This window comes from Astatotilapia calliptera, chromosome 3 (genome assembly GCF_964374335.1).
Source record: "Astatotilapia calliptera chromosome 3, fAstCal68.1, whole genome shotgun sequence".
Lineage (NCBI taxonomy): Eukaryota > Metazoa > Chordata > Actinopteri > Cichliformes > Cichlidae > Astatotilapia > Astatotilapia calliptera.
In genome coordinates, this window is record NC_137424.1 from 24,246,686 (window position 1) to 24,263,181 (window position 16,496).

At 58.2% G+C, this 16,496-nt stretch overlaps 5 non-coding genes and 3 pseudogenes across 5 annotated transcripts; all 8 read right to left on the reverse strand.

Moving 5' to 3' along the window:
* Positions 1-478: 478 nt before the first annotated feature.
* LOC145427001 (5S ribosomal RNA) lies at positions 479-597 on the reverse strand. The gene has a single exon (XR_013907724.1). It is a non-coding gene; the product is annotated as a 5S ribosomal RNA (ribosomal RNA).
* A 1,880-nt stretch (positions 598-2,477) lies between these two features.
* On the reverse strand, positions 2,478-2,596 carry LOC145427386 (5S ribosomal RNA; annotated as a pseudogene).
* Positions 2,597-5,271: 2,675 nt separating this feature from the next.
* On the reverse strand, positions 5,272-5,390 carry LOC145426682 (5S ribosomal RNA). The gene has a single exon (XR_013907393.1). It is a non-coding gene; the product is annotated as a 5S ribosomal RNA (ribosomal RNA).
* A 1,851-nt stretch (positions 5,391-7,241) lies between these two features.
* On the reverse strand, positions 7,242-7,350 carry LOC145427467 (5S ribosomal RNA; annotated as a pseudogene).
* Positions 7,351-9,230: 1,880 nt separating this feature from the next.
* On the reverse strand, positions 9,231-9,349 carry LOC145427315 (5S ribosomal RNA; annotated as a pseudogene).
* A 1,926-nt stretch (positions 9,350-11,275) lies between these two features.
* On the reverse strand, positions 11,276-11,394 carry LOC145426683 (5S ribosomal RNA). The gene has a single exon (XR_013907394.1). It is a non-coding gene; the product is annotated as a 5S ribosomal RNA (ribosomal RNA).
* Positions 11,395-14,263: 2,869 nt separating this feature from the next.
* On the reverse strand, positions 14,264-14,382 carry LOC145427815 (5S ribosomal RNA). Its single transcript, XR_013908357.1, has one exon. It is a non-coding gene; the product is annotated as a 5S ribosomal RNA (ribosomal RNA).
* Positions 14,383-15,242: 860 nt separating this feature from the next.
* Positions 15,243-15,361, reverse strand: LOC145427869 (5S ribosomal RNA). Its single transcript, XR_013908411.1, has one exon. It is a non-coding gene; the product is annotated as a 5S ribosomal RNA (ribosomal RNA).
* Between the last annotated feature and the right edge of the window lie 1,135 nt (positions 15,362-16,496).

Here is a 16,496-nt window from a genome sequence, read left to right on the forward strand (position 1 = left end):
ACAGGCCCTGATGTGGTGTAAGTGGCCCCAGCCGGTCACTTAGGCCCTGGTGTTGTGTAGGTGGCATCAGCTAGCAGCCACAGGCCCTGGTGTGGTGTAAGTGGCCTCAGCCAGAGCCACAGACCCTGGTGTGGTGTAATTGGCCTCAATAGCAACTAAGGCCCTGGTGTGGTGTAGGTGGCCTCAGCCAGCAGCCACAGGCCCTGGTGTGGTGTAAGTGGCCTCAGCCAGCAGCCACAGGCCCTGGTGTGGTGTAAGTGGCCTCAGCCAGAGCCACAGGCCCTGATGTGGTGTAAGTGGCCCCAGCCGGTCACTCAGGCCCTGGTGTGGTGTAGGTGGCATCAGCTAGCAGCACAAGACATTGGAAAAGAGCCAAAAGCAGTGTCGTTAATGTGCCCTCATTAATGGGCAGCTGCTTTTGGTCTTTTAATACACCCCTTCTCTGGATCAAAAGCGGTTCAATGACATGAAAATGAAAGGCTTACAGCACCAGGCATTCCAAGGAAGTCTCCCATCCAAGTACTAACCAAGCCCAGCCCTGCTTAGCTTCCGAGATCAGACGAGGTCGGGCGTGCTCAGGGTGGTATGGCCGTAAGCTGCTGGCCCCAGCACAATGTCTCAATTTATGGATTCAAGTGATTAGGTGGCAAGTACCTGAAGTTACGAAGACAATCCTATAACCATACCCGCATGTTTGCATAATACCCTAACCAAAAGGCTCAGTTTAGCATTTATCCAACAGCACAGGCCCTGGATTGTTGAAGATGGCCTCAGGAACCAGAACAGGGCCTGGTGTGTTGTACATGGCCACAGCTAGCAGCACAGGGCCTGGTTTGGTGAAGATGGCCTCGGCCAGAAGCACAGGGCCTGGTGTGATATGAGTGGCCTGAGCAAGAGCCACAGGCCCTGGTGTGGTGTAAGTGGCCTGAGCAAGAGCCACAGGCCCTGGTGTGGAGTAAGTGGCCTGAGCAAGAGCCACAGGCCCTGGTGTGGTGTAAGTGGCCTGAGCAAGAGCCACAGGCCCTGGTGTGGTGTAATTGGCCTCAATAGCAACTAAGGCCCTGGTGTGGTGTATGTGGCCTCAGCCAGCAGCCACAGGCCCTGGTGTGGTGTAAGTGGCCTGAGAAGCAAATAAGGCCGTATTGTGGTGTATGTGGCCTCAGCCAGGAGCCACAGGCCCTGGTGTGGTGTAAGTGGCCTGAGCAAGAGCCACAGACCCTGGTGTGGTGTAAGTGGCCTCAGCCAGCAGCCACAGGCCTTGGTGTGGTGTAAGTCGCCTCAGCCAGAAGCCACAGGCACTGGTGTGGTGTAAGTGGCCTCAGCCAGCAGCCACAGGCCCTGGTGTGGTGTAAGTGGCCTCATCCAGAGCCACAGGCCCTGGTGTGGTGTAAGTGGCCTCAGAAGCAAATAAGGCCGTGGTGTGGTGTAAGTGGCCTCAGCCAGAAGCCACAGGCACTGGTGTGGTGTAAGTGGCCTCAGCCAGCAGCCACAGGCCCTGGTGTGGTGTAAGTGACTTCAGCCAGTGCCACAGGCCCTGGTGTGGTGTAAGTGGCCTGAGCAAGAGCCACCGACCCTGGTGTGGTGTAATTGGCCTCAATAGCAACTAATGCCCTGGTGTGGTGTAGGTGGCCTCAGCCAGCAGCCACAGGCCCTGGTGTGGTGTAAGTGGCCTCAGCCAGTGCCACAGGCCCTGGTGTGGTGTAAGGGGCCTCAATAGCAACTAATGCCCTGGTGTGGTGTAAGTGGCCTCAGCCAACAGCCACAGGCACTGCTGTGGTGTAAGTGCCCTCAGCCAGCAGACATAGGCCCTGGTGTGGTGTAAGTGGCCTCAGCCAGCAGCCACAGGCCCTGGTGTGGTGTAAGTGGCCTCAGCCAGCAGCCACAGGCCATGGTGTGGTGTAAGTGGCCTCAGCCAGCAGCCACAGGCCCTGGTGTGGTGTAAGTGGCCTCAGCCAGTGCCACAGGCCCTGGTGTGGTGTAAGTGGCCTGAGCAAGAGTCACAGACCCTGGTGTGGTGTAATTGGCCTCAATAGCAACTAATGCCCTGGTGTGGTGTAGGTGGCCTCAGCCAGCAGCCACAGGCCCTGGTGTGGTGTAAGTGGCCTCAGCCAGCAGCCCCAGGCCCTGGTGTGGTGTAAGTGGCCTGAGCAAGAGCCACAGACCCTGGTGTGGTGTAATTGGCCTCAATAGCAACTAATGCCCTGGTGTGGTGTAAGTGGCCTCAGCCCGCAGCCACAGGCCCTGGTGTGGTGTAAGTGGCCTCAGCCAGCAGCCACAGGCCCTGATGTGGTGTAAGTGGCCCCAGCCGGTCACTCAGGCCCTGGTGTGGTGTAGGTGGCATCAGCTAGCAGCACAAGACATTGGAAAACAGCCAAAAGCAATGTCGTTAATGTGCCCTCATTAATGGGCAGCTGCTTTTGGTCTTTTAATACACCCCTTCTCTGGATCAAAAGCGGTTCAATGACATGAAAATGAAAGGATTATAGCACCAGGTATTCCCAGGCAGTCTCCCATCCAAGTACTAACCAAGCCCAGCCCTGCTTAGCTTCCGAGATTAGACGAGGTCGGGCGTGCTCAGGGTGGTATGGCCGTAAGCTGCTGGCCCCAGCACAATGTCTCAATTTATGGATTCAACTGATTAGGTGGCAAGTACCTGAAGTTACGAAGACAATCCTTTAACCATACCTGCATGTTTGCATAATACCCTAACCCAAAGGCTCAGTTTAGCATTTATCTAACAGCACAGGCCCTGGATTGTTGAAGATGGCCTCAGGAACCAGCACAGGGCCTGGTGTGTTGTACATGGCCACAGCAAGAAGCACAGGGCCTGGTTTGGTGAAGATGGCCTCGGCAAGAAGCGCAGGGCCTGGTGTGATGTGAGTGGCCTGAGCAAGAGCCACAGGCCCTGGTGTGGTGTAAGTGGCCTCAGCCAGAAGCCACAGGCACTGGTGTGGTGTAAGTGGCCTCAGCCAGCAGACACAGGCCCTGGTGTGGTGTAAGTGGCCTCAGCCAGCAGCCACAGGCCCTGGTGTGGTGTAAGTGGCCTCAGCCAGCAGCCACAGGCCCTGGTGTGGTGTAAGTGGCCTCAGCCAGCAGCCACAGGCCCTGGTGTGGTGTAAGTGGCCTCAGCCAGCAGCCACAGGCCCTGGTGTGGTGTAAGTGGCCTCAGCCAGAGCCACAGGCCCTGGTATAGTGTAAGTGGCCTCAACCAGTGCCACAGGCCCTGGTGGGGTGTAAGTGGCCTGAGCAAGAGCCACAGACCCTGGTGTGGTGTAATTGGCCTCAATAGCAACTAATGCCCTGGTGTGGTGTAGGTGGCCTCAGCCAGCAGCCACAGGCCCTGGTGTGGTGTAAGTGGCCTCAGCCAGTGCCACAGGCCCTGGTGTGGTGTAAGGGGCCTCAATAGCAACTAATGCCCTGGTGTGGTGTAGGTGGCCTCAGCCAGCAGCCACAGGCCCTGGTGTGGTGTAAGTGGCCTCAGCCAGTGCCAAAGGCCCTGATGTGGTGTAAGTGGCCTCAATAGCAACTAATGCCCTGGTGTGGTGTAAGTGGCCTCAGCCAGCAGCCACAGGCACTGGTGTGGTGTAAGTGGCCTCAGCCAGCAGCCACAGGCCCTGGTGTGGTGTAAGTGGCCTCAGCCAGCAGCCACAGGCCCTGGTGTGGTGTAAGTGGCCTGAGCCAGCAGCCACAGGCCCTGGTGTGGTGTATGTGGCCTCAGCCAGAAGCCACAGGCACTGGTGTGGTGTAAGTGCCCTCAGCCAGCAGCCACAGGCCCTGGTGTGGTGTAAGTGACCTCAGCCAGCAGCCACAGGCCCTGGTGTGGTGTAAGTGGCCTCAGCCAGCAGCCACAGGCCCTGGTGTGGTGTAAGTGGCCTCAGCCAGTGCCACAGGCCCTGGTGTGGTGTAAGTGGCCTGAGCAAGAGCCACAGACCCTGGTGTGGTGTAATTGGCCTCAATAGCAACTAATGCCCTGGTGTGGTGTAGGTGGCCTCAGCCAGCAGCCACAGGCCCTGGTGTGGTGTAAGTGGCCTCAATAGCAACTAATGCCCTGGTGTGGTGTAGGTGGCCTCAGCCAGCAGCCACAGGCCCTGGTGTGGTGTAAGGGGCCTCAATAGCAACTAATGCCCTGGTGTGGTGTAAGTGGCCTCAGCCAGCAGCCACTGGCACTGGTGTGGTGTAAGTGGCCTCAGCCAGCAGCCACAGGCCCTGGTGTGGTGTAAGTGGCCTCAGCCAGCAGCCACAGGCCCTGGTGTGGTGTAAGTGGCCTGAGCCAGCAGCCACAGGCCCTGGTGTGGTGTAAGTGGCCTCAGCCAGAAGCCACAGGCACTGGTGTGGTGTAAGTGCCCTCAGCCAGCAGCCACAGGCCCTGGTGTGGTGTAAGTGACCTCAGCCAGCAGCCACAGGCCCTGGTGTGGTGTAAGTGGCCTCAGCCAGCAGCCACAGGCCCTGGTGTGGTGTAAGTGGCCTCAGCCAGTGCCACAGGCCCTGGTGTGGTGTAAGTGGCCTGAGCAAGAGTCACAGACCCTGGTGTGGTGTAATTGGCCTCAATAGCAACTAATGCCCTGGTGTGGTGTAGGTGGCCTCAGCCAGCAGCCACAGGCCCTGGTGTGGTGTAAGTGGCCTCAGCCAGTGCCACAGGCCCTGGTGTGGTGTAAGTGGCCTGAGCAAGAGCCACAGGCCCTGGTGTGGTGTAAGTGGCCTCAGCCAGCAGCCACAGGCCCTGGTGTGGTGTAAGTGGCCTGAGCAAGAGCCACAGGCCCTGGTGTGGTGTAAGTGGCCTCAGCCAGAAGCCACAGGCACTGGTGTGGTGTAAGTGCCCTCAGCCAGCAGCCACAGGCCCTGGTGTGGTGTAAGTGACCTCAGCCAGCAGCCACAGGCCCTGGTGTGGTGTAAGTGGCCTCAGCCAGCAGCCACAGGCCCTGGTGTGGTGTAAGTGGCCTCAGCCAGTGCCACAGGCCCTGGTGTGGTGTAAGTGGCCTGAGCAAGAGTCACAGACCCTGGTGTGGTGTAATTGGCCTCAATAGCAACTAATGCCCTGGTGTGGTGTAGGTGGCCTCAGCCAGCAGCCACAGGCCCTGATGTGGTGTAAGTGGCCCCAGCCGGTCACTCAGGCCCTGGTGTGGTGTAGGTGGCATCAGCTAGCAGCACAAGACATTGGAAAAGAGCCAAAATCAATGTCGTTAATGTGCCCTCATTAATGGGCAGCTGCTTTTGGTCTTTTAATACACCCCTTCTCTGGATCAAAAGCGGTTCAATGACATGAAAATGAAAGGCTTACAGCACCAGGTATTCCCAGGTAGTCTCCCATCCAAGTACTAACCAAGCCCAGCCCTGCTTAGCTTCCGAGATCAGACGAGGTCGGGCATGCTCAGGGTGGTATGGCCGTAAGCTGCTGGCCCCAGCACAATGTCTCAATTTATGGATTCAACTGATTAGGTGGCAAGTACCTGAAGTTACGAAGACAATCCTTTAACCATACCTGCATGTTTGCATAATACCCTAACCCAAAGGCTCAGTTTAGCATTTATCTAACAGCACAGGCCCTGGATTGTTGAAGATGGCCTCAGGAACCAGCACAGGGCCTGGTGTGTTGTACATGGCCACAGCTAGCAGCACAGGGCCTGGTTTGGTGAAGATGGCCTCGGCCAGAAGCGCAGGGCCTGGTGTGATGTGAGTGGCCTGAGCAAGAGCCACAGGCCCTGGTGTGGTGTAAGTGGCCTCAGCCAGCAGCCACAGGCCCTGGTGTGGTGTAAGTGGCCTCAGCCAGCAGCCACAGGCCCTGGTGTGGTGTAAGTGGCCTGAGCCAGCTGCCACAGGCCCTGGTGTGGTGTAAGTGGCCTCAGCCAGAAGCCACAGGTACTGGTGTTGTGTAAGTGCCCTCAGCCAGCAGCCACAGGCCCTGGTGTGGTGTAAGTGACCTCAGCCAACAGCCACAGGCCCTGGTGTGGTGTAAGTGGCCTCAGCCAGCAGCCACAGGCCCTGGTGTGGTGTAAGTGGCCTCAGCCAGTGCCACAGGCCCTGGTGTGGTGTAAGTGGCCTGAGCAAGAGTCACAGACCCTGGTGTGGTGTAATTGGCCTCAATAGCAACTAATGCCCTGGTGTGGTGTAGGTGGCCTCAGCCAGCAGCCACAGGCCCTGGTGTGGTTTAAGTGGCCTCAGCCAGTGCCACAGGCCCTGGTGTGGTGTAAGTGGCCTGAGCAAGAGCCACAGGCCCTGGTGTGGTGTAAGTGGCCTCAGCCAGCAGCCACAGGCCCTGGTGTGGTGTAAGTGGCCTCAGCCAGCAGCCACAGGCCCTGGTGTAGTGTAAGTGGCCTCAGCCAGTGCCACAGGCCCTGGTGTGGTGTAAGTGGCCTGAGCAAGAGCCACAGACCCTGGTGTGGTGTAAGTGGCCTCAATAGCAACTAATGCCCTGGTGTGGTGTAGGTGGCCTCAGCCAGCAGCCACAGGCCCTGGTGTGGTGTAAGTGGCCTCAGCCAGCAGCCACAGGCCCTGGTGTGGTGTAAGTGACCTCAGCCAGCAGCCACAGGCCCTGGTGTGGTGTAAGTGGCCTCAGCCAGCAGCCACAGGCACTGGTGTGGTGTAAGTGGCCTCAGCCAGCAGCCACAGGCCCTGGTGTGGTGTAAGTGGCCTGAGCCAGCAGCCACAGGCCCTGGTGTGGTGTAAGTGGCCTCAGCCAGAAGCCACAGGCACTGGTGTGGTGTAAGTGCCCTCAGCCAGCAGCCACAGGCCCTGGTGTGGTGTAAGTGACCTCAGCCAGCAGCCACAGGCCCTGGTGTGGTGTAAGTGGCCTCAGCCAGCAGCCACAGGCCCTGGTGTGGTGTAAGTGGCCTCAGCCAGTGCCACAGGCCCTGGTGTGGTGTAAGTGGCCTGAGCAAGAGTCACAGACCCTGGTGTGGTGTAATTGGCCTCAATAACAACTAATGCCCTGGTGTGGTGTAGGTGGCCTCAGCCTGCAGCCACAGGCCCTGATGTGGTGTAAGTGGCCTCAGCCAGCAGCCACAGGCCCTGGTGTGGTGTAAGTGGCCTCAGCCAGCAGCCACAGGCCCTGATGTGGTGTAAGTGGCCCCAGCCGGTCACTCAGGCCCTGGTGTGGTGTAGGTGGCATCAGCTAGCAGCACAAGACATTGTAAAACAGCCAAAAGCAATGTCGTTAATGTGCCATCATTAATGGGCAGCTGCTTTTGGTCTTTTAATACACCCCTTCTCTGGATCAAAAGCGGTTCAATGACATGAAAATGAAAGGCTTACAGCACCAGGTAGTCTCCCATCCAAGTACAAACCAAGCCCAGCCCTGCTTAGCTTCCGAGATCAGACGAGGTCGGGCGTGCTCAGGGTGGTATGGCCGTAAGCTGCTGGCCCCAGCACAATGTCTCAATTTATGGATTCAACTGATTAGGTGGCAAGTACCTGAAGTTACGAAGACAATCCTTTAACCATACCTGCATGTTTGCATAATACCCTAACCCAAAGGCTCAGTTTAGCATTTATCTAACAGCACAGGCCATGGATTGTTGAAGATGGCCTCAGGAACCAGCACAGGGCCTGGTGTGTTGTACATGGCCACAGCTAGCAGCACAGGGCCTGGTTTGGTGAAGATGGCCTCGGCCAGAAGCGCAGGGCCTGGTGTGATGTGAGTGGCCTGAGCAAGAGCCACAGGCCCTGGTGTGGTGTAAGTGGCCTGAGCAAGAGCCACAGGCCCTGGTGTGGAGTAAGTGGCCTGAGCAAGAGCCACAGGCCCTGGTGTGGTGTAAGTGGCCTGAGCAAGAGCCACAGGCCCTGGTGTGGTGTAATTGGCCTCAATAGCAACTAAGGCCCTGGTGTGGTGTATGTGGCCTCAGCCAGCAGCCACAGGCCCTGGTGTGGTGTAAGTGGCCTGAGAAGCAAATAAGGCCGTATTGTGGTGTATGTGGCCTCAGCCAGGAGCCACAGGCCCTGGTGTGGTGTAAGTGGCCTGAGCAAGAGCCACAGACCCTGGTGTGGTGTAAGTGGCCTCAGCCAGCAGCCACAGGCCTTGGTGTGGTGTAAGTCGCCTCAGCCAGAAGCCACAGGCACTGGTGTGGTGTAAGTGGCCTCAGCCAGCAGCCACAGGCCCTGGTGTGGTGTAAGTGGCCTCATCCAGAGCCACAGGCCCTGGTGTGGTGTAAGTGGCCTCAGAAGCAAATAAGGCCGTGGTGTGGTGTAAGTGGCCTCAGCCAGAAGCCACAGGCACTGGTGTGGTGTAAGTGGCCTCAGCCAGCAGCCACAGGCCCTGGTGTGGTGTAAGTGACTTCAGCCAGTGCCACAGGCCCTGGTGTGGTGTAAGTGGCCTGAGCAAGAGCCACCGACCCTGGTGTGGTGTAATTGGCCTCAATAGCAACTAATGCCCTGGTGTGGTGTAGGTGGCCTCAGCCAGCAGCCACAGGCCCTGGTGTGGTGTAAGTGGCCTCAGCCAGTGCCACAGGCCCTGGTGTGGTGTAAGGGGCCTCAATAGCAACTAATGCCCTGGTGTGGTGTAAGTGGCCTCAGCCAACAGCCACAGGCACTGCTGTGGTGTAAGTGCCCTCAGCCAGCAGACATAGGCCCTGGTGTGGTGTAAGTGGCCTCAGCCAGCAGCCACAGGCCCTGGTGTGGTGTAAGTGGCCTCAGCCAGCAGCCACAGGCCATGGTGTGGTGTAAGTGGCCTCAGCCAGCAGCCACAGGCCCTGGTGTGGTGTAAGTGGCCTCAGCCAGTGCCACAGGCCCTGGTGTGGTGTAAGTGGCCTGAGCAAGAGTCACAGACCCTGGTGTGGTGTAATTGGCCTCAATAGCAACTAATGCCCTGGTGTGGTGTAGGTGGCCTCAGCCAGCAGCCACAGGCCCTGGTGTGGTGTAAGTGGCCTCAGCCAGCAGCCCCAGGCCCTGGTGTGGTGTAAGTGGCCTGAGCAAGAGCCACAGACCCTGGTGTGGTGTAATTGGCCTCAATAGCAACTAATGCCCTGGTGTGGTGTAAGTGGCCTCAGCCCGCAGCCACAGGCCCTGGTGTGGTGTAAGTGGCCTCAGCCAGCAGCCACAGGCCCTGATGTGGTGTAAGTGGCCCCAGCCGGTCACTCAGGCCCTGGTGTGGTGTAGGTGGCATCAGCTAGCAGCACAAGACATTGGAAAACAGCCAAAAGCAATGTCGTTAATGTGCCCTCATTAATGGGCAGCTGCTTTTGGTCTTTTAATACACCCCTTCTCTGGATCAAAAGCGGTTCAATGACATGAAAATGAAAGGCTTATAGCACCAGGTATTCCCAGGCAGTCTCCCATCCAAGTACTAACCAAGCCCAGCCCTGCTTAGCTTCCGAGATTAGACGAGGTCGGGCGTGCTCAGGGTGGTATGGCCGTAAGCTGCTGGCCCCAGCACAATGTCTCAATTTATGGATTCAACTGATTAGGTGGCAAGTACCTGAAGTTACGAAGACAATCCTTTAACCATACCTGCATGTTTGCATAATACCCTAACCCAAAGGCTCAGTTTAGCATTTATCTAACAGCACAGGCCCTGGATTGTTGAAGATGGCCTCAGGAACCAGCACAGGGCCTGGTGTGTTGTACATGGCCACAGCAAGAAGCACAGGGCCTGGTTTGGTGAAGATGGCCTCGGCAAGAAGCGCAGGGCCTGGTGTGATGTGAGTGGCCTGAGCAAGAGCCACAGGCCCTGGTGTGGTGCAAGTGGCCTCAGCCAGAAGCCACAGGCACTGGTGTGGTGTAAGTGGCCTCAGCCAGCAGCCACAGGCCCTGGTGTGGTGTAAGTGGCCTCAGCCAGCAGCCACAGGCCCTGGTGTGGTGTAAGTGGCCTCAGCCAGCAGCCACAGGCCCTGGTGTGGTGTAAGTGGCCTCAGCCAGCAGCCACAGGCCCTGGTGTGGTGTAAGTGGCCTCAGCCAGAGCCACAGGCCCTGGTGTAGTGTAAGTGGCCTCAGCCAGTGCCACAGGCCCTGGTGTGGTGTAAGTGGCCTGAGCAAGAGCCACAGACCCTGGTGTGGTGTAATTGGCCTCAATAGCAACTAATGCCCTGGTGTGGTGTAGGTGGCCTCAGCCAGCAGCCACAGGCCCTGGTGTGGTGTAAGTGGCCTCAGCCAGTGCCACAGGCCCTGGTGTGGTGTAAGGGGCCTCAATAGCAACTAATGCCCTGGTGTGGTGTAAGTGGCCTCAGCCAGCAGCCACTGGCACTGGTGTGGTGTAAGTGGCCTCAGCCAGCAGCCACAGGCCCTGGTGTGGTGTAAGTGGCCTCAGCCAGCAGCCACAGGCCCTGGTGTGGTGTAAGTGGCCTGAGCCAGCAGCCACAGGCCCTGGTGTGGTGTAAGTGGCCTCAGCCAGAAGCCACAGGCCCTGGTGTGGTGTAAGTGCCCTCAGCCAGCAGCCACAGGCCCTGGTGTGGTGTAAGTGACCTCAGCCAGCAGCCACAGGCCCTGGTGTGGTGTAAGTGGCCTCAGCTAGCAGCCACAGGCCCTGGTGTGGTGTAAGTGGCCTCAGCCAGTGCCACAGGCCCTGGTGTGGTGTAAGTGGCCTGAGCAAGAGTCACAGACCCTGGTGTGGTGTAATTGGCCTCAATAGCAACTAATGCCCTGGTGTGGTGTAGGTGGCCTCAGCCAGCAGCCACAGGCCCTGGTGTGGTGTAAGTGGCCTCAGCCAGTGCCACAGGCCCTGGTGTGGTGTAAGTGGCCTGAGCAAGAGCCACAGGCCCTGGTGTGGTGTAAGTGGCCTCAGCCAGCAGCCACAGGCCCTGGTGTGGTGTAAGTGGCCTGAGCAAGAGCCACAGGCCCTGGTGTGGTGTAAGTGGCCTCAGCCAGAAGCCACAGGCACTGGTGTGGTGTAAGTGCCCTCAGCCAGCAGCCACAGGCCCTGGTGTGGTGTAAGTGACCTCAGCCAGCAGCCACAGGCCCTGGTGTGGTGTAAGTGGCCTCAGCCAGCAGCCACAGGCCCTGGTGTGGTGTAAGTGGCCTCAGCCAGTGCCACAGGCCCTGGTGTGGTGTAAGTGGCCTGAGCAAGAGTCACAGACCCTGGTGTGGTGTAATTGGCCTCAATAGCAACTAATGCCCTGGTGTGGTGTAGGTGGCCTCAGCCAGCAGCCACAGGCCCTGATGTGGTGTAAGTGGCCCCAGCCGGTCACTCAGGCCCTGGTGTGGTGTAGGTGGCATCAGCTAGCAGCACAAGACATTGGAAAAGAGCCAAAATCAATGTCGTTAATGTGCCCTCATTAATGGGCAGCTGCTTTTGGTCTTTTAATACACCCCTTCTCTGGATCAAAAGCGGTTCAATGACATGAAAATGAAAGGCTTACAGCACCAGGTATTCCCAGGTAGTCTCCCATCCAAGTACTAACCAAGCCCAGCCCTGCTTAGCTTCCGAGATCAGACGAGGTCGGGCATGCTCAGGGTGGTATGGCCGTAAGCTGCTGGCCCCAGCACAATGTCTCAATTTATGGATTCAACTGATTAGGTGGCAAGTACCTGAAGTTACGAAGACAATCCTTTAACCATACCTGCATGTTTGCATAATACCCTAACCCAAGGGCTCAGTTTAGCATTTATCTAACAGCACAGGCCCTGGATTGTTGAAGATGGCCTCAGGAACCAGCACAGGGCCTGGTGTGTTGTACATGGCCACAGCTAGCAGCACAGGGCCTGGTTTGGTGAAGATGGCCTCGGCCAGAAGCGCAGGGCCTGGTGTGATGTGAGTGGCCTGAGCAAGAGCCACAGGCCCTGGTGTGGTGTAAGTGGCCTCAGCCAGAAGCCACAGGCACTGGTGTGGTGTAAGTGGCCTCAGCCAGCAGCCACAGGCCCTGGTGTGGTGTAAGTGGCCTCAGCCAGCAGCCACAGGCCCTGGTGTGGTGTAAGTGGCCTCAGCCAGCAGCCACAGGCCCTGGTGTGGTGTAAGTGGCCTCAGCCAGCAGCCACAGGCCCTGGTGTGGTGTAAGTGGCCTCAGCCAGAGCCACAGGCCCTGGTGTAGTGTAAGTGGCCTCAGCCAGTGCCACAGGCCCTGGTGTGGTGTAAGTGGCCTGAGCAAAAGCCACAGACCCTGGTGTGGTGTAATTGGCCTCAATTGCAACTAATGCCCTGTTGTGGTGTATGTGGCCTCAGCCAGCAGCCACAGGCCCTGGTGTGGTGTAAGTGGCCTCAGCCAGTGCCACAGGCCCTGGTGTGGTGTAAGGGGCCTCAATAGCAACTAATGCCCTGGTGTGGTGTAAGTGGCCTCAGCCAGCAGCCACAGGCACTGGTGTGGTGTAAGTGGCCTCAGCCAGCAGCCACAGGCCCTGGTGTGGTGTAAGTGGCCTCAGCCAGCAGCCACAGGCCCTGGTGTGGTGTAAGTGGCCTGAGCCAGCAGCCACAGGCCCTGGTGTGGTGTAAGTGGCCTCAGCCAGAAGCCACAGGCACTGGTGTGGTGTAAGTGCCCTCAGCCAGCAGCCACAGGCACTGGTGTGGTGTAAGTGACCTCAGCCAGTGCCACAGGCCCTGGTGTGGTGTAAGTGGCCTGAGCAAGAGCCAAAGACCCTGGTGTGGTGTAATTGGCCTCAATAGCAACTTATGCCCTGGTGTGGTGTAAGTGGCCTCAGCCAGCAGCCACAGGCCCTGGTGTGGTGTAAGTGGCCTCAATAGCAACTAATGCCCTGGTGTGGTGTAAGTGGCCTCAGCCAGCAGCCACAGGCCCTGGTGTGGTGTAAGTGGCCTCAGCCAGCAGCCACAGGCCCTGGTGTGGTGTAAGTGGCCTGAGCAAGAGCCACAGACCCTGGTGTGGTGTAATTGGCCTCAATAGCAACTAATGCCCTGTTGTGGTGTATGTGGCCTCAGCCAGCAGCCACAGGCCCTGGTGTGGTGTAAGTGGCCTCAGCCAGTGCCACAGGCCCTGGTGTGGTGTAAGGGGCCTCAATAGCAACTAATGCCCTGGTGTGGTGTAAGTGGCCTCAGCCAGCAGCCACAGGCACTGGTGTGGTGTAAGTGGCCTCAGCCAGCAGCCACAGGCCCTGGTGTGGTGTAAGTGACCTCAGCCAGCAGCCACAGGCCCTGGTGTGGTGTAAGTGGCCTCAGCCAGCAGCCACAGGCCCTGGTGTGGTGTAAGTGGCCTGAGCCAGCAGCCACAGGCCCTGGTGTGGTGTAAGTGGCCTCAGCCAGAAGCCACAGGCACTGGTGTGGTGTAAGTGCCCTCAGCCAGCAGCCACAGGCCCTGGTGTGGTGTAAGTGACCTCAGCCAGTGCCACAGGCCCTGGTGTGGTGTAAGTGGCCTGAGCAAGAGCCACAGGCCCTGGTGTGGTGTAAGTGGCCTCAGCCAGCAGCCACAGGCCTTGGTGTGGTGTAAGTGGCCTGAGCAAGAGTCACAGACCCTGGTGTGGTGTAATTGGCCTCAATAGCAACTAATGCCCTGGTGTGGTGTAGGTGGCCTCAGCCAGCAGCCACAGGCCCTGGTGTGGTGTAAGTGGCCTCAGCCAGTGCCACAGGCCCTGGTGTGGTGTAAGTGGCCTGAGCAAGAGCCACAGGCCCTGGTGTGGTGTAAGTGGCCTCAGCCAGCAGCCACAGGCCTTGGTGTGGTGTAAGTGGCCTGAGCAAGAGCCACAGGCCCTGGTGTGGTGTAAGTGGCCTCAGCCAGAAGCCACAGGCACTGGTGTGGTGTAAGTGCCCTCAGCCAGCAGCCACAGGCCCTGGTGTGGTGTAAGTGACCTCAGCCAGCAGCCACAGGCCCTGGTGTGGTGTAAGTGGCCTCAGCCAGCAGCCACAGGCCCTGGTGTGGTGTAAGTGGCCTCAGCCAGTGCCACAGGCCCTGGTGTGGTGTAAGTGGCCTGAGCAAGAGTCACAGACCCTGGTGTGGTGTAATTGGCCTCAATAGCAACTAATGCCCTGGTGTGGTGTAGGTGGCCTCAGCCAGCAGCCACAGGCCCTGGTGTGGTGTAAGTGGCCTCAGCCAGTGCCACAGGCCCTGGTGTGGTGTAAGTGGCCTGAGCAAGAGCCACAGACCCTGGTGTGGTGTAATTGGCCTCAATAGCAACTAATGCCCTGGTGTGGTGTAAGTGGCCTCAGCCAGCAGCCACAGGCCCTGGTGTGGTGTAAGTGGCCTCAGCCAGCAGCCACAGGCCCTGATGTGGTGTAAGTGGCCCCAGCCGGTCACTCAGGCCCTGGTGTGGTGTCGGTGGCATCAGCTAGCAGCACAAGACATTGGAAAACAGCCAAAAGCAATGTCGTTAATGTGCCCTCATTAATGGGCAGCTGCTTTTGGTCTTTTAATACACCCCTTCTCTGGATCAAAAGCGGTTCAATGACATGAAAATGAAAGGCTTACAGCACCAGGTATTCCCAGGTAGTCTCCCATCCAAGTACTAACCAAGCCCAGCCCTGCTTAGCTTCCGAGATCAGACGAGGTCGGGCGTGCTCAGGGTGGTATGGCCGTAAGCTGCTGGCCCCAGCACAATGTCTCAATTTATGGATTCAACTGATTAGGTGGCAAGTACCTGAAGTTACGAAGACAATCCTTTAACCATACCTGCATGTTTGCATAATACCCTAACCCAAAGGCTCAGTTTAGCATTTATCTAACAGCACAGGCCATGGATTGTTGAAGATGGCCTCAGGAACCAGCACAGGGCCTGGTGTGTTGTACATGGCCACAGCTAGCAGCACAGGGCCTGGTTTGGTGAAGATGGCCTCGGCCAGAAGCGCAGGGCCTGGTGTGATGTGAGTGGCCTGAGCAAGAGCCACAGGCCCTGGTGTGGTGTAAGTGGCCTCAGCCAGAAGCCACAGGCCCTGGTGTGGTGTAAGTGGCCTCAGCCAGCAGCCACAGGCCCTGGTGTGGTGTCAGTGGCCTCAATAGCAACTAATGCCCTGGTGTGGTGTAAGTGGCCTCAGCCAGCAGCCACAGGCCCTGGTGTGGTGTAAGTGGCTTGAGCAAGAGCCACAGACCCTGGTGTGGTGTAATTGGCCTCAATAGCAACTAAGGCCCTGGTGTGGTGTAGGTGGCCTCAGCCAGCAGCCACAGGCCCTGGTGTGGTGTAAGTGGCCTCAGCCAGCAGCCACAGGCCCTGGTGTGGTGTAAGTGGCCTCAGCCAGCAGCCACAGGCCCTGATGTGGTGTAAGTGGCCCCAGCCGGTCACTCAGGCCCTGGTGTGGTGTAGGTGGCATCAGCTAGCAGCACAAGACATTGGAAAACAGCCAAAAGCAATGTCGTTAATGTGCCCTCATTAATGGGCAGCTGCTTTTGGTCTTTTAATACACCCCTTCTCTGGATCAAAAGTGGTTCAGTGACATGAAAATGAAATGCTTACAGCACCAGGTATTCCCAGGCGGTCTCCCATCCAAGTACTAACCAAGCCCAGCCCTGCTTAGCTTCCGAGATCAGACGAGGTCGGGCGTGCTCAGGGTGGTATGGCCGTAAGCTGCTGGCCCCAGCACAATGTCTCAATTTATGGATTCAACTGATTAGGTGGCAAGTACCTGAAGTTACGAAGACAATCCTTTAACCATACCTGCATTTTTGCATAATACCCTAACCCAAAGGCTCAGTTTAGCATTTATCTAACAGCACAGGCCCTGGATTGTTGAAGATGGCCTCAGGAACCAGCACAGGGCCTGGTGTGTTGTACATGGCCACAGCAAGCAGCACAGGGCCAGGTTTGGTGAAGATGGCCTCGGCCAGAAGCACAGGGTCTGGTGTGATATGAGTGGCCTGAGCAAGAGCCACAGGCCCTGGTGTGGTGTAAGTGGCCTCAGCCAGAAGCCACAGGCCCTGGTGTGGTGTAGGTGGCCTCAGCCAGCAGCCACAGGCCCTTGTGTGGTGTAAGTGGCCTCAGCCAGCAGCCACAGGCCCTGGTGTGGTGTAAGTGGCCTCAGCCAGCAGCCACAGGCCCTGGTGTGGTGTAATTGGCCTCAATAGCAACTAAGGCCCTGGTGTGGTGTAAGTGGCCTCAGCCAGCAGCCACAGGCCCTGGTGTGGTGTAAGTGGCCTCAGCCAGTGCCACAGGCCCTGGTGTGGTGTAAGGGGCCTCAATAGCAACTAATGCCCTGGTGTGGTGTAAGTGGCCTCAGCCAGCAGCCACAGGCACTGGTGTGGTGTAAGTGCCCTCAACAAGCAGCCACAGGCCCTGGTGTGGTGTAAGTGGCCTCAGCCAGCAGCCACAGGCCCTGGTGTGGTGTAAGTGGCCTCAGCCAGCAGCCACAGGCCCTGGTGTGGTGTAAGTGGCCTCAGCCAGCAGCCACAGGCCCTGGTGTGGTGTAAGTGGCCTCAGCCAGAGCCACAGGCCCTGGTGTAGTGTAAGTGGCCTCAGCCAGTGCCACAGGCCCTGGTGTGGTGTAAGTGGCCTGAGCAAAAGCCACAGACCCTGGTGTGGTGTAATTGGCCTCAATTGCAACTAATGCCCTGTTGTGGTGTATGTGGCCTCAGCCAGCAGCCACAGGCCCTGGTGTGGTGTAAGTGGCCTCAGCCAGTGCCACAGGCCCTGGTGTGGTGTAAGGGGCCTCAATAGCAACTAATGCCCTGGTGTGGTGTAAGTGGCCTCAGCCAGCAGCCACAGGC